Raw genomic sequence first — 14,087 nt, 5'->3', positions numbered from 1 at the left:
GCTCGCCGTTCTCGACGAGCTGAAAGCAAAGGCTGACACTAACTCTCCCCAAGCTTTGGTTCTCCTCGACCTGTCCGCTGCGTTTGACACGGTCGATCATAACATCCTTCTGGACCGTGTCAGCGCAGCGGGCATCAGAGGCACTGCCTTTTCCTGGATTACGTCCTTTCTAACAGGACGTTCACAAGCGGTTCACTTCCCCGGTTTTTCTGCCCCTCCCCTCCCGGTGCCCTGTGGGGTCCCCCAAGGCTCTTCCCTCTCCCCTCTTCTTTTCAATCTCTATATTCACCCACTTATCTCTTCTCTTCTTCAGCTGGGGGTCTCGGTGTTCAATTACGCAGATGACCTCCAGCTTGTCTTTGACCTTTCTTCTGCCTCTCACTCCCTATCCTTTTTTCGTTCCACCATGGTCTTCATTTCTGGGTGGATGAGCGCCAATCACCTCAAGCTCAACCCAGATAAGACCAAGCTTGTTCTGACTGGCGGCTCATCCAGCCCTTGGTCCTCTGCTTTTTGGCCCCCCTCCCTTGGTCCCCCTCCCACCCCGGTCGCCTCTGTCAAAACCTTGGGCATCAAGGTCAGCCAGGACCTGTCCATGCATGGCCAGGTCAGTGCTGTCGTATCTTCCTGCTTTCTTTCTCTTCGGTTGATCCGAAAAATCTCTCGTTTCTTCTCCCTTGAATCTCTTAAAATTATTATTTCTGCCCTCATCACTTCCCGCCTTGATTATGGTAACAGCTTGTTCGTGGGCATTCCCGCCTACGAAACCCGCCGTCTTCAAGCAATCCAAAATCAGGCTGCCCGTCTCATCTTCCACTTACCCAAAACTTCTCACATCACTCCTGTCCTCAAATCCCTTCACTGGTTACCAATCCCGCAGAGATCCTTGTTTAAATTAGGGTGCCTTGTTTATCGGGCCCTTGATCGCTCGGCTCCGGCGTTCATCAACTCTCTCATTTCCTCCTACACCCCTGCCCGCACTCTCCGCTCATCTTCTTCTGCCCTCCTCACGGTCCCCCGCTTCCGCAAAACTCGCACTGGCGGTTCTAGATTTTCTGTCCTTGCACCCCGGTTCTGGAACTCCCTCCCTCTTTCTTTGCGTTTTATTCCTATCTTTTCACACTTTCGTAAAGCGCTTAAAACTTTTTTGTTTACCTTGGCCTACCCCTGTTAAATCCTTCCTGGTGCCGCTTGTTCTGTCCCTTAGACTTCTCAGCGCCAGGAAGCCGTTCGGCCATCGTGCGCTCTATAAATAATTTCATTCATTCATTCAAACAGGATCCTCCTTCTCCTGACAAATCTGCCTCCCCTATCTCTATGGAATTAATTTTGGAGGAAATTAGAGCATTGCGTCCATTTATAGAGGGGTGGGAACCATTTTAATCGTTAATTTTTATAATTCTTTTGATAGAGTTACCACGACCGAGCACCTGGGTACATTACATTTATTTTTGGAAAATTATAAGGAGTTAAATGATAGACACTGTTTCCTCATAGTCTTGGGAGATTTTAACATCCATGGATGTCCAGATGAGTGTCCGTCTTTAGATCTATTTGGCCCTGTAGAACAGGGAAACATTAATTTCGAACATTCTGAACAGGGCGGTCACCTCGAGACAATCCTGGCAGACAACGGTCTGATCCTCCCAACATTGTTGGACAAGGAGATGCCCACATTCAAGGGGAACGGTTGTCATTCATTCATTGATTATATTTTTATTAGTTTAATACTGGGGGACAGGATTCTCGGATATTCGCCTGTGTGGTCACATTTCAGCGACCACAACCCAGTAGTTCTGAGTCTGTCGGATCTGGTCTTAAAGTCTATGATAGTCTCTAACAGAACGGACAAATCGGATATCCGTCCGACAGATCAGGCCCATAGACTCAGATGGAGTGAGGTTATACTTCCATTCTAATTTAATATCTACAGTAGGATCTGAGCTGGATACTTGTTTGAATCTGGAGGCAGAGAACGAGAAAGTTTTAGCGGCTTACTCAACTATCTGTGTCCAGGTTTCATCAGATCTCAGACAAACAGGGAAAGGTAAGGCATTTGCCGAACAGGGGTGGTTTGACCACAACTGTTCAGCAGCTAATCAGAAATTAAAAGCCGCCCTGAACTGTAAACCAGTGAATAGGGCCATGGTGGCCCTACTGAGGAAAATATATAAAAAAGCCCTGGACATAAGAAGACGGGAGATCAGGGAAGCTGCCTGGGAAGACCTAACCTCAGTAGATGTGCTCAGGAATAGTGCTAAATTCTGGGCCGCCGTTAATAAACCTTTTTTTCAGGACTCCTGTAATGGCCACTTAGATTGTGGTATCCAGGAACAGGCGTGGTGCTCTCACTTCAAGTCAGTCTATGAAGGGGAACACCGTGGGGAGGGGATTACAGCTACCCCTTTTTTAAATCCGTAATCTTTAAAGGTATCTGAGCCAGAGGTGGCAGATGCAATAGGGAAGATGACCAGTAACAAGGCTCCGGGTTCCGATGGCGTCCCTGCCGACCTCTTTAAATCAGACGTCAAGACTTGGACAACAATTTTAGTTAATGTTTTTAACAGGGTTTGCAAGGCAGATATTCCGGACACTTGGTCCAAATCTTTCATTGTACCCATTTTTAAGAAAGGAAATAGGGGGGACCCTAGTTGTTACCGCCCTATTTCCCTTATTGATGCCGCAGTGAAGGTACTAGGGCGAGTGGTCCTTGGTAAATTAACATCTTGGCTGGAGGACACAGAAACCCTCTCATGTTTACAATATGGGTTCAGGAAAGGCCGAGGCACATTAGATTAGTGCCTCAACCTTCACCTGCTAATAGGGAAATACACCATTGCTAAAAAGGGCATCTTACATTTAGCATTTATGGACCTTTCATCTGCCTTTGACCGAGTGAATAGGTCCAAACTTTGGGAATTGTTAGGAGTTGATAAAAACATCATGTATTTTCTTGCTGACCTTCACAGGGACCTTACAGCCACAGTTAGGTATGATTGCTTGGGAAATAGCACGGGTAAGATTGTGATCATTAATGGTGTTAGGCAGGGCTGCTTCCTGGCCCCCTTACTTTTTACCCTTTACATTAATGAACTAGGGGCTGTTTTAACTGAGGCATGTAAAGACATACCAAGGGCCGGTAAATTTCCCACCCCGGCATTATTGTACGCCGATGATGCTGCATTAATAGCACGCACAGCTGTGGGCCTGCAATGTCTTTTAAATTCATTTGCTAGTTTTATGAAGGCGCTGAATCTAAGTGTAAATTTTCCTAAATCGCATGTAATGATTGTGGGGAGTAAACCTAAAAGAATCAAGACCATGATTTGCGAAGGAAATGTTGTATTCAGGGTGACAAGATTCCCCTATTTGGGGGTAATTTTTGATGATAATTCTACCTGGTTAACCCAGCTGGTTGCCAAACGAAATGCTTTTGCCAGGTCTATCTTGGCGGTACGGGACTTTGCTCGTAAATTGGGTGTGAAGCCTATGGAGGCGGTGTTGAAAATCTATGATGCTAAATGCACTGCAATAGCTATGTATGGAGCTGACCTGTGGGGGTTAAAAAATGTAAAGGCCTTGCAGGTGACTGAGGACAAGTTTTTGAAATCCATGCTATGTGTCCCACAGTCTACTCCGGGATATATTGTTCATCAAGAGTGTGGGGTTGACTATTTGGAGGATCGCATTACTTTAGCGCCGCTATTGAAGTGGATTTCTATATGGCTGAACCCTGAACTAGAACTGAATCACGAAATTATGAGGGACTGTTTATCCCTGGAGCATGGTCACTCTATTCCCTGGCTGAATTACAACAAAAAATTGGCAGCTAAATTGGGTCGACCAGAATTGTATTATTCCCCTAATAAACTGTTGAAGGGGGATATTAAATGGGCGAAAGATACATATAAACAGATGGCATCTCTGGACAGAGAAGAAAAAGATCTATGTAAACCAGCTGTAAGGGCTCACCAAATGTTAATTACCACCGGAGGCATAGAATTCTATTTGAGAAACGTCAATAACATGAACCACCGATTTTTATTGACTAAATTTAGATTGAACAAATTCCACCTTCTCCTTACTGAACGTTCAGAATGGACTAAGGACTCGGAGTTGGAGATTTGTTCTTGTGACGATTTCTCAATCAAAGACACTATGCACTTTATGTTTTTTTGTAAGCATTTGTGCCCTATTCACAAAAAGTTCATTATTCCCCTCATCAAGGATAAGGGCTTCAAACAAGTTAAGCCTGCCCTTTTATATTTACAGTTGTTGTCTAGTACATGGGAGATTTTCAATGTAGCAAATTTTTTAACAATTGCACTAAGATTGAAGAGGAAAATTAACTGGATACATTGTACATAGAGGTATATATAGGCCCTAGGACTCAGCGCTTCATCTTATTTCATCTTTTTTAAATTGGCTCTTTGTAGGTTTTTATCTTCTTAATTAATATTTATAATGTATATTCCTATATATAATATGATTTCGTTGTGAAATGGTTTGTAAATCAACGCATCATTTTTTAATTAATGTCTTGACTTCGATGAATTTTGTAGCACACTTTTATGGTTTTTGCAATGAACCGAATAAAGTATCTTTGACTGACTGGGTCTCACACCTACAAGGTGCCGATAATATAACAGCACACCTCTTCCTGGCGACCACAGACTCGATCTGTTTGGCAATCACTCAACAACTATTTTGCCACTAACAAACCACCATGAACTCTTTTGTATTCAATGATATAGTGTTTTAAACATTTACTTGCCCTGTACACTTCCATTGAACGTCGCCAAAATATCTCCTATATATTGCCGCATCAATCCACAGATCTGTCATACCTACAATGGTAAACGTCTTGCCCAGCATTATATTTTTGGTTTTTATTTATAAAAAATGACTTGATTTTTCTTGCTCACATTTGTCTGGTTTGATTTTTCCTATGCTTTCTTTGAACTATGCGAAATAATCTTTGTCCGAGAGAACATACACTGTGCCAGTTTTTTACAATATATCTGGTTTAATATTTTTGATGTCTTTTATTTACTGTTTCTATGCATAAAACCCATTACCAATAATTTGAACTCAAACAAAAAACAACACAGGAGCTGTTTTTACACTCACATAATGTCTGCCTATAGGGGTACACTGTCCTTCTACCCTTCATCTTTTTACTTTTACAATAAAGGGTTTGTAAAAGAGATTTAAGCTTTCTACTAAAGTATGTGGCTTTCAATATACATATAAATGGGTTTTTCTTACCCTTTTTAAAGTACAATCTGAAGAATGTGGCCATTTTACCCTTCCCTATAAGCTGCACAATGTTCTTGTCTTAAGCGTTTCTACAAGCCTTCCCGAAGAAAGGCAAACATATTCACTTAAGAAGACATACTATAAAAAAAGTGCTCCGAGATCCCCGCACGTGAGAGGGACTATTCCATGCTTTTGACTTCAATGCAGATTCCCCTGAGAGGGAACTGGGATTACAGGTAAGACATAATTCCTTCTTTTATTCCTTATTTGATTAAACACCAAGCAATCTTCCATTAAAACACAGCCAACATGTGTGTCGAGGTAACAGCTCTATTCAAGATTGGAACAAACATATATACACACATCAAAAATTTCTGATCATATTGAAATCACTAACATTTTATACATCATTAAAAAAATCAAGTCACACAAACTTGTCTTTGTTCACATAGAGTTCACAATTTAGTACTCTATGTAATTTTCATCAATCACACAAATAAACAAGTTATAAACACAACACTACATATTTAAACATAGTGACTTCAGAGACACTAGCCAAACCCTACTTTGAGAACCCTTCTAATTCCTTAGTTCCTGCTTCTTTCTAATTTCAATTCAATACACTTAGACATTTTTCTTATTGTTATGCATATTCTAATCAGAACTTATATACTCTTTCACTGATAATTAATATCTTGTTATTCAATGAAGAACAAAAACTTTATAAAAGATAAATGTTCATTATCTTTTTTATTATAAAAAATAAGTAAACCTGAAAGACACACAAAGGACTAAAGTATTTTAGTATAATATCTGATGGATGAAGCTACTCTACAGAGTATTCACATTGATGGTTGAACAATATAAATAATTCAAAGAAAGATCTAGGACGCAAACTAGTGGATGAGACTCTAAGTGGTATTCTCAATTATCTGCAAAAAAATCCCAAACGACATGAAGACCATAACATCCTTTTACAATGCATCTTCATGGACCCAGTTAATACCCACTGGAAAATCTTTATCATTACTACAGCTTTGCGCAGAGTGTTTAAAAACAGCCACCCATTCACATTGTTGCCACTTATATATGACAGATATCAAACAAAAGGTAAGGCCTAACACATTACATAACTCTGCTCAATTCAGTTCTCTCGAAAAACTTCCCAAACCATCTACTTTGCTGTCTAACCTATATATAAGTTTCTCAAACCTCCCACCACACATGAGCCATTTTGACCGGTAAACGAGTCAAGTCTGAATGAATTGTTATTTGTGCACCTTATTTACTAACCGTCTCACAGTTCACAAAACTCTATTCACTTGAAAGGTCAATTACATCAACATAAATACAGTTCAGAAAATACTACATTAAGTCAATAACGTCAAATAGAACTATCTACCAGTTACACTATTACCAAAAAATCACCACTAATCTGCCAGATTGTATCAAGTCATGAACCTTGATCCTCATAAGTTTGTACATCACCACATCACCTCCGGGCCAAGGTTGGATTTCAAATGGGAACCTTGGTTATCTCCAAATAATATTCATGCTAATACCAACATATCGGCATTCATGGAAATCACACTTTAAGTTCACTTTTCAGTACTATACATTTAACTCCTATATATAAGTTCCCTAATTAAATTTTCTCTCACCTCCACATCGTTTGGCCTAGATCCTAAAAAAGTGTAGACTACAAAAATTTTTTTTAGGATCTGCCTGAATGATGTGAAGGTCAAAGAGAATGTAGTTCATGAATATAGATATGAGAGTTGGATGTATGACGTTTCAACGCATGCTTTTACCGCGCATGCTGTTACAACGCAAGTATTACAACGCAAACCTTTACAACGCATTACACTTGGGGGTGCTGGATAGTGAATAGTTTAATTTACTATTCCAACTCCAGTCCCCATGGACACAAGGGAAGGTGTTGGATAGTAAATTAAAACTATTCCCTATCCTAAAGCGCCCCCCAATGTAATGCGTTGTAAAGGTTTTCGTTGTAATACTTGCGTTGTAACAGCACTGCGTGGTAAAACTTTCTTTGTAAAGGATGTTTCCCATGAGAGTTTATTGTTAAGTACTGTTTCTTTGAGTGTGCCTAAAACTATTAAAGAATTATAACATACAGAGAACATATTGAAATGGGCGAGTCAGAAATTTGAGATGCTCAAATTTACAGCAAAATGCAGTTTTGAAACTGAACTTATGTGAGTAACTGCTATAATAATGATTTTGGATTTGATTATATATACTGCTTGTGGTTACACCAGTATTTAGTGGCACGTAAAAAATCTTAATGTTGAAAATTGACAAAGTTGGATAATCATATATCAAATGGTGTTTTAGAAGTTACTACCTCTGAGGGTCTTCATGTTTAGGCAGTGTGGGAGTTCAGTCACAGTGTACATTGAGACTGTGAACTTTTTCTCTATAGCCGGCAGGTGGATTCTCCACAATAGGCTGCTGAAGGAGAATTCCTTTAAGAAAGGCCAGCATGGCCCTGGGAAGCTCTGCATTCCCTCTTTTCAGATCGGACAGGACAATAGTGTGAATAACGTGTTAGAAGTTACGGGCAATATATGGTTGCACCTTCCTAAGCAAATGGAGATGATGAAGTGAATTTTTGGTTATTTTATTAATATGGGCTTGCAATAGCCAGTGTCTGCCTTTTAAGATGAGGTTTGCTGCTGAGCTGCTATGGTAAGAGGCCTAGGGCTGGTTACACGTGCCCATGTGTGTCACATGTGCAGGCTGAGCGTGGGTGAGCCTACCGTCTGACTTAGCCCAGTATTGGCGCACAGGTAGGGCATCCCAGAAGGGAACCTTCAGGTCTTGGTGCTATTCTGTGTAGGCCTTCTAATATAAGTGGGCATTAATAACGTGAATATGTTCATCTGAAGTGCTTTACTGTATTATAGACTTGGGGAGAAATCGGCACCAAACCTGTCTGCACTCCTTGTGCCTCATCAAGATTTATAATTTTTCCTCTGACTTGTTTCCTAATCATATTTGGGCATTTGAAACGCTGCTGGACCAAGTTATTTACCCTACTGTGCAGCTGGAGGGTTAACAACCCCCCCTCCCAAAAACAACACACACACTTTTCACACAGCACCTGGCTGGGAAGACTCAACCCCACAGAAACAAAGGAGAGCAGCCAGACCTCTGAAGCCAATGACAGGAGGGACTGCCCTGGAAGGTTTGGAGGAAAGAGACCGACAGATGTGGCAATTAGGGGAAGGATTAGGCTCTTCAAGAAGGTCTTTCAGGGGCCACTTGACAGCACCACATTGAGAAGTCGTAAAACTCTGTGCAGGAGGGTTTGGGCATGGGTGGATTGATGATATGTTACTCTAGAATTGGGCAGCAGTGCCTACCTTTTTGAACTTTCCACCTCCACCTTAACCCCTGCACAAGGTAGAGACTTTTGAGAATAGTTTGTACCTTGAGCAAGCGACACCAGAGAAGGGCCCAGCCGGAAGAGCAGAGACACTTGACCTCTACTGCAAGGATGGATTCAAGGACTTCTGATGTCAGTTGGCACCCAGAGGTTAGGATTTGTTCTTCCATGGCCATTGACAATTGAAACCATACTCCCTCTGTGAGGACAGTAGAGGGATGGATCTGCTTTTAGGTACCCTGGAGGGTTCCGCTGACATACTGTGAACGGGTTCTGCAGGGGTGTGACCTCCAAAAGGAAGAGGCCACTGATTTTCGCTCACCCAGGTGCTCTGCAAGTGGCCAAAGAAGGATTTGTATAAGGATAGCCAAGTATACCCATTTGAGGCCCTAAGACCCCCTGGGGTCAGTTTAGAGAAGAATGGCTTCTGGGTGGAGGAGGCGCTTCACCACTGGTAAATGCATCTCTGTAGACCGATGCAAAGTTACAAACAAAGTCAATAAGCATCCCCGCGCTTGTGAAATCATTTTGTCTATTGGGGACTAGGGGGGAACTGGTTGTTCCTGTGCCAGTTCTGTGCAGTTGAGCCAGGTCCCAGGGAGCCAGCCTTTTTGTGGCGGCACGAGGCCAAAGTAAAAAAAAAACCATAGCCCGAGGCAAAGTCATGCCCAGAAGGCACTGAAGTGGCAATTTTGAATTTGGAGTGTGCATGCCGAGAAGGGCAGGGGCACCACAGCACTATTTTAGAAGTGGTAGGGGGCTACCTTAGGGGGCTACCTTAGGCAAAAGTGGGCCCCGTTAGACACAAATGATCCCTCTCCATTCTTTATTCCCACTTCGTAAGATACATGACCTGGTGAGGCTGTTTAGGTAGTTAAAACATTTCTGAAGCCAGGGCTTTTCATCTTAGAGTGCTACAGTGCCGCACCATTGTTGCTGGGTCCTAAGGCTGTTTAACATGTTAAAAGTAGAAGAAAGACTCATGCACACAGTGTATTGAACAATTAAAATGCTTTATTGACACTGGCAAAGTAACAGTAAATAATTACATTTATTATAGGAGGAGGTAGTTGGAATGCTTTGTTGACAATGACAAAGCTAACCGTGATATCATGCCTGCCCCTCCCCCCCCCCCCCCCCCCAGCCCTACTCCCTGGAGCAAGCTCCCTTTTTGTTTTGTGGTTTGGATTTTTGCATTTCCCGCCATTTTGTGTTAATACCATCGGTGCCCGTGACCTGTGTCCTACATCTTGGCGGATTCAATCCAATTTAACATGCCGCAGGACTAAGCCCTTTGTGGCCTGACTGACCTTTATCCTGAGTTGACCCCCTTTGCGTTTCAAACACCCCTCAAATCCTGCTCATTCACAGCGACACCGGATGGTATGTTTGCTGATCTCCTAGCCGGTTTGTTTTGATTTTCACATTGACTTTTGGCTCTCCTGAAGTACTTTCCCCTTTACCGGTTCTACCTGGCCTGATCTTTTTCCCTTTTTACTGTTCCCCCTCTACCTTCTATTCCCCATATGATGTGTGTATATGTTATTCTATGCTATAGTAACTCTTGTTACTGTGTAACACTGTTTTTTTCCAGATGAAACTAGGCTTCTGTAACTGTTGTCATTTTGTCTCTCGCTAATCCTAATGTAAAGTGCTGTGATACCTCCGGGTCTAGCCAGCGCTATATAAAACTCTGCAAATAAAATAAATAAAAATAAATGTTCAATTTGTTGCTAATGGTGCATCCAAGGGATTCAGGGTCGCACAAGCTCCCATACAGAAAAGGGAGTTTGTGACCGCACCATGTGCGGTTGCATCATAATTCAATGGTTGGGACCACCAACCGGAGGTCGGCCGGACCGGTATCTGTGACGGTGTTGTTAGCCCAACATCATAATAAGGCTCTAAATGTGCTACAGTGACACTATTGAGAGGGTCACATCCTTTTGAGAAATGTAGCAGAACCAAGTGGCACGGGCCCCTACCATAAACCTCTTGTACAGCATCATTCAGAACTTGCAGAACATGTTGTTTCTGTACTGAATTTAGCCCAGATCTCTTATTAATAATTGCAGAGAAGATGGATTCCTTCAATTGTGTGTTGATCAGCTTCTCGTAATCCGCTTCAGGAAAGAGAGTTCAATACTGGTAGAAAGTTTGGGGTCGTTTTGTTCTAAGTTGGGTTTTGTTTAGTGGTGGATGTCATTTTTGGGTTGTTAAGAGAATACTACATGTGTGAGATATGTGTTAACAATTTTCAGCATTACTTGACAGGGTGAAGTGGCTCATTTGTTTATATATGTGGCTGGAATAGCATCATGCAAAACGATTTGATTTTGACAAGGGCCAAGGTATTTTGTGAAGTGTTTTCACTGATTGTTTTGATAAATGACCATATGGCAATGTTCCGAGAAGATGCTTTCTGATTTGGTAATTTTTTCACTGAAGAATTGTACATTGGCACATTCTAATTATTTGTGCTCTGAAGTACTGCACTTTCATCTATTGCATAAGGTCTGTGTGTATTTTGCTATGGACTTTGATGATGGAGAACCCTTAAATTATTGCTACATTTATCTATATTTATTGCTTATGTGTACTTTGTGGGTGTCAGTATTTGATGGTATCTGATTTTATGTAATTTGGATGACAGCAAAAACCTCCTCTTCATGATGAACTTTATGGGTCACAGATATTCCAGGTACTTTGAACTGCTTATGCCAAGTAGACTGAGACAGAGGTTTGCAAATCAAGAAAAAGTCTGAGAAACATGGCGTTTTCTTCTATGGAATCGGATGTATATTAAAAGTTATTTTTCAAAATTTGTGCTACCTTCCTGGTTATATTTCTAATAGTTGTAGATAATAAGAAAGTGTTTGGTAATAGTCAAACTATTTTTATAATTCCTGTTTTAAACATTTTAAACCTGGGAACTGCATTTTGTAACACAGTATTGTAGTGTAGTTCCTATAATCCCAATAGGCTCTGCGCATTGGAATAATATATCCTATAGATTAGACATAGGACTGAGGTCGGCTAGGTCTCTATCGAATATACTAAACTTAATAGTGAGTGCCAGCTAGCTCAGAGTTCACTAGAAACTTTCTTGAATTCACAAGAAGGGATTAGTTTCTGGAATCCGCATAAACATGACAAGTTTATTTCCCAAGAATAAGAAATATATCTCTAGAGTCGCGGAAAATATAGATAAGTATTTCACTCAGTCAATCTTGCATGCTTTGTTTCAACAGAGTTTGCAGAAAAATAGAGAGACGGACGTTTTCAATAAAAAGGTTTATTGAACAGTCTTCTTTCTCATGCAAGAGAAGTGAACTGCTACAATCGTTAAGCAGACTGCAAAGTATAATGCGCACGGCGAGAATAGTATTATAAAATAATACTGTAAAAGCATTGTGTGGTTTCTAGGTCATATAAAAATGCATACATAAATAACATTGACTAAAATACTCAACTGGTGCTTCTAAATACGCCTACCCCAATGTACCTAACCTAAGTCTAGTACGCGGCAAGAAGTAAGTATTGTGTAGAATAGGTTTAGTTGTTTTTGCCAATAATCTACCAAAGGTTTTTCTAGGTTCTAATCAGCTCCATACCTTGGCTTAGAATGAAGGAGGTCTGGTATCTCTGTCTCAGGACTCGATTTCCCAACACCCTGCAAGGGGAGCTCGGAAACACTGGAGCTGGATTTTCGGCGAGAGAGAGGCATCCTCTTGATCAGTGCGTCAGCCGGAGGGTCGGCTTCCTTCGGCACTTGCTGTAGCGAGCTGCGTCGGGCAAATAGATAGTCGAACTGCTCCGAACCACCGTAGTTTGCCATAGCAAGTGAAGGTATATTTATACTTTGAAGGTGTTTAGGAATGCCATAGATTGACGTAAAGTTGGGCATAATAACATCAGGAAAAAACCCCTAGGGAATAGTTGTTCTTTGCAAAGTACATGAGTTCTTGGACAAATCAATATTCAAGCAAGGGGAAGTTCCCTAACTGCTTAAGCCGATTTTCCAAAAATCGTTGTGACGTTTGGTACGGGTGGAAGTAGCCATGCCTGTATTTGGTCTGCATGGGCTATGCCTAAATAAGGAATTGATTTCTATGCCTATATAGGGGCAATGTGAATTGTACCTACATAAGGGCATGTATCGGGAAAATTCACTTGGAGCTCTAAACGCCACACAACAGTATCTGAAGCTACCCTGGTTAAACAAAAGCACATCCTGACTTTACGAAGGACGCTTTATGGCCATCATTTTAGGGATGCTGGATAGGCTTTTGTGATATAATCCTAGAATGGTGAGTCACCTACCCTCACAGCTTTATACCATGGAGTTCAAGTTTGATTACAGAATCAGGATAGTATGAATTATCAACCTGGATGTGTAAGAGAGCATTTTCTGTCTCATTCTGATGACCAGATGAAAAACAGAGTCAAATATCAGGAAAAGCACCAGTCTCTAACACCAAAGGTTATAATGTTCAGTATGGTCCCTCCTAAAAATGATTCCATCCGGTTAGAAAACACTCCCATTACTGTCAACAGAAAGTCTAAGTGGTCCCTGAAGATGACAACTGATTTACAGACAGGACACTCGGTGTTATTCCAGGGTGGTCATAACTAATGTAATTTATTGTTGTGCAATTATGCAAAATTACAGCAACGTTACACTGGATTATGCAGAATTGCAAGAGGAGTGTATTCCAATATTTCGCGAAATTGTACCATCATGTCCGAAATGGACCAAAGGAGGCATTTTGCACTTAGTAAATGGAGCTAAATGCAACAGAATATAAACAGCAGCAGCCGGCATCCACGCCAGCTCGCCAAGTTTATTCTTTCTGTGCTCCCGCAACAGGATTTCTGTGCCAAATTACTCATGATTATATTAATGGGCGTAATTGAGTATTTTCTGCAATTTCGGGAGTTTCAAATTAAGAGTAATGCGAAATTAGTAAAATTACTCTGTTTACTCTTGCGTAATTAAAATTTTACACAGGCCTAGAGTTATTATCGCTCTTGAGGAGTGAACTTGCAATAAATAAGTAAGGTCAAATTTGCCTCCACATTGGAGGGCATAAGTATATTACAATACAAAAGGTTTGGTGCTGACGTGAGCTGACGCCTCAGGATTAATAGCTGTGAAATTTCCTTCACATTAAAATTGGAAATTTCATGACCCTATTATGCTATTTCTAGAAAAAAAAACATCCAAACACTTCCAATCACAATGAAATTGGATTTAATGTTAACTTGAAAGAAATGGAAAAGCATTTAACTCGCCAGCTAGCATTCATGAGGCCCCCTTTCCAGTTTGCAGAGGAATTACTTCAACATAAGAAAAGTTGCAAACTTTACAAACCACTGGTATGCCTTTATTTGCAATCTATGTTACACTTTTCGA

This window comes from Lissotriton helveticus, chromosome 2_1 (genome assembly GCF_964261635.1).
Source record: "Lissotriton helveticus chromosome 2_1, aLisHel1.1, whole genome shotgun sequence".
NCBI classification, from domain to species: domain Eukaryota; kingdom Metazoa; phylum Chordata; class Amphibia; order Caudata; family Salamandridae; genus Lissotriton; species Lissotriton helveticus.
The sequence above is the reverse complement of the archived record's forward strand: the minus strand, read 5'-3'. Positions refer to the sequence as shown.